Genomic DNA, 3493 nt, shown 5'->3' with positions numbered 1-3493 from the left:
CCCCCCAAGAGACAAGCGTGCAGAGATTAGCACGCTTCGAGGAGAAGGGGGCTGGTGCCTCACTCGGGATTATAGATCCCGTCTCAGCCAAACCTGGCACGTTATTTGGGTTGATTGTCATTGCTCGGAGATCTCTCCCCAAGGCTGGGGTAGTTTCCCCCTCTCTGAAAAAATGCAGAAAGCTGAATCTCACATTTTAAAGCCTTGTTAGTGGGGGTCGGGGCGAACTGCCTGCCAAAAAGAAGGAATGGACTGGTTACTGATTTGACTCGTGAAATATCAGCCTGGAAAGACTTTTAGGACCTGGCAGTACTTAAAAAAAAACACCAAAAAACCAAAAAAAAAACCCCACCCTAAACGCCAGAGCCCAGCTCATCTGTGTAATACCCCCAGGACATGACCCCCCTTCCTTCATACTTATTAATGGTTGTAAATGAACAAAGCCTTTTACCAGAACAACACCAGTGTTGGCCTGAAACCTTCCTTGGGGTGTTTCTTGGGGGAGATCTTCCTCGGGAACTATATTGGGGGGGGGGGAGCAATTTTCCTCCAGGGTTTGCTGCTTGTACTGCAATAACGCGCCTTGTGGCATTAGGGGTTCACCAGGGAGTGGGTTACAGCGAGTCTGGCAAAACTTCCCTGGGCTAACTTTAGCCTCTGTGCAGTTAGCTGGTTCCAGAATTAGAAAGGGGGGGGGGGGGGGGGAGTTTTTTTGATGCTTGTGATTGGTGTGTGTGAAGGAGTGGAAGGGGGGGGGGGTGAGGAATCTCTCTGTACATTTTCGTCTTCAGATTTTTTTTTTAACGTAATGAAATTAAAACTTTTGGAGCTCACAGTTGACATTTTGCAGAAAATTGAGTTATCAAGGCAGTAATTATTTCACAGGGAGATAAAACTCTCATAGCCCTAACTGTCAAATAGGGCCCTTTTCAGATTTTAATTACAAAATAAAATTAGTCTGCTCTTCCTCGGAAGGGTTTGTGAGTGGCTAAACAGAGCTTTCCCCAATACTGGTGGTCGTCAAACTCTGCTAATTAGCAATGCTGAGAAATTCCAGTTAACAAGGACATTCTGTAAGTCTCTGCAGGTTCCCCGCCGCTCGCCTTCATTTCCATAAGAAGATTAAGAGTGGAGGGGAACACACTCAAATGCAGATGCAGAAAAGAAGCGTTTTTAACAAGCATCATAATAGTAAGATGCTTGGCTAGTTCTCACCTAATTACTGCAAGTTAAACCTCTATTTGCAGCTAAGGACAAAAAAAAAAAAAAAAATCGAGGCTGCAATCTTCCATCTCCACCAGGCTGCTTAATAGTTTGCTTTAGATTTGTTACTAGCAAGGTCAGTGCGAAAAAATTATGTAGATATCCCTGATGTTATAGTCCCCCGATAGGCTGCATCTTCAGGGCTTTTAGAAGAAATTGGTGGGTGCAGCCCGGGTCCGCACAAGAAATAAATAAAAATCCAAGTCGTTAACATCCATTTTCTCGTTAATAAGCTCATCACCCCCGAATAAGCGCGAACCCGCCTCGGACTCCCGCGCTGAGCACGTTTGCGGACTATTTGTTTAATGTGAGCACTTTTCATTTCCATAAATTATACCAAAGGCAACGATTTTTAAAATCCATTCAGATTAAACCATGCCTCTCTAGGCCTCCCTTTTAAAAATCTCGATCTTCTTCAATAGACCGTTGTCGTTATTGTTACTAATACTGAAGCTGGAGGAAGGCTCTCATTGTTTTTTTACATTATTTAAACGAGTAGCCAGGAACCCGGTTTATGGAGCCAGAAACGTGCACGTAGGAAACGGAGAGGAACAAATTGTGAAAGAGCTATCACCTTTATCTTATTTTTCTATAGCGCATTATTATGTATATATGCCAGAGGCAGTTTATTGCATTGATAAGTAAAACACGGTTAATTAAAATAAAGCTGTAAATACTCATGATAACACAATTGTTAGGTATTTCCATCGCTTATTTATATGATAAATGCAATTAACAAAGAGCCAAGCCAGCCACTTTAACCTCTTCAATGTGTTATTAGAGAGTTCAGGCACAAATATATGCATCTAGTTACGTGTAAAATCTTGCCTTGCCTTTGCTGCAGCCAAGGCTCACACACAGACACACACACTCCCAACTGATTCTGCCTCTGTAACTACAGTAGAGAACAAAAATAAGACTTGCTTGTCTAACACCAACCATCAGTTATCAATTTATTACGATAAACAAACACCACCACCCCCTTCCCCCCTCCCCCAATTTAATTATCCATAAGGTTTTTTGTGTGTGTGTTTTTTGGAATAATGTTATCAAGTGCAGCCCCAGGCGTAAACAATACCAAAGTAAATAGTTGCGTGCCCTCAGTAGCGTCTGGACAATCAGAATTCGTTTCTAGCTTGAAGCTCATAATTTGTACCTATTTTCCCCTGCTTTAACCTATCACTTATCTATGGGCTATATGTACATTTTCGAATTAAACGCATTAAATCTGATAGGATTTATTTACATAATCTATAAAAAGATGCATCCGTGCTGTTGGGGTTTGTTTTTTTTTATTACTTAGATTTCATATAATTATTTCCCCCCCCCCCCCTTTCCTTTTATTATTTTTACACATTTCATTTGAAAAGTGAGAGCGAGCCTTGCCTGGGAGCCGAGTCTGCCAGTAGGGGGCGCACCAGCCCCATCCCTGAAGCCCCCGCGCTCGGAAAGTCCAGGGCAGCCTCCAAGTTATTTCTCACCTCCCTTTGTGTGTGTGTGTGTGTGTGTGTGTGTGTGTGTGTGTGTGTTTCTAAATCGTTCTTTCGGCACTGGATTTAATCTGATGCAGACCTGAAATCCAGCAGATTGTACAATCCGCGCACAGCACCAAATACAGTCAGTCTCGGTAGGTTTTCAGTCGCGCCAAACTTTCCTCGGGAGGCCGCGGGGCAGGCTCCGAGCCCGGGGTGCAGGGCGGAGCGCGCCCCGGTGCGGCGTGCCCGTCCAGACAGCTCGCCACGTTTTCAGCCCCAGGAAGAGGGGGGCGAAGGGAGCCCCTGCCCGTGGGAGCACTTCATAAAACAGAAATGGCGTGAGGCTTCCCCCCCCCCCTTTCTTTGTAGTCAAGTGCATTTTAGCAACAAAGATCCCAACAAGAGAGTGGAAGTAAACTTAGCCGGGCCTTTGTTTGGCCCCGTGTAGCGACAACAAGAGAAACAAATTTTCAGCCCCAGGAAGAGGGGGGCGAAGGGAGCCCCTGCCCGTGGGAGCACTTCATAAAACAGAAATGGCGTGAGGCTTCCCCCCCCCCCTTTCTTTGTAGTCAAGTGCATTTTAGCAACAAAGATCCCAACAAGAGAGTGGAAGTAAACTTAGCCGGGCCTTTGTTTGGCCCCGTGTAGCGACAACAAGAGAAACAAAACTACCTATTTGTAACGGACGTGCTGCCATCTCTCCCCGCCATTGAGCTCCCACCTATTGAAGTCTTTACGTCGGGACAATGGGGCCG

General features: G+C 45.2%; 1 long non-coding RNA gene across 1 annotated transcript in view; it reads left to right on the top strand.

The window, feature by feature from the left end:
- Positions 1-3493, top strand: part of LOC106723520 — a 145865-nt gene that overhangs the window by 119418 nt on the left and 22954 nt on the right. The gene's annotated exons all lie outside the window — the stretch shown is intronic.

The sequence above is a fragment of the Alligator sinensis genome, unplaced genomic scaffold (assembly GCF_000455745.1).
Source record: "Alligator sinensis unplaced genomic scaffold, ASM45574v1 scaffold301_2, whole genome shotgun sequence".
Classification (NCBI taxonomy): Eukaryota; Metazoa; Chordata; order Crocodylia; family Alligatoridae; genus Alligator; species Alligator sinensis.
Note: the sequence above shows the minus strand (reverse complement) of the source record. Positions and strands in the feature narration are given on the sequence as shown.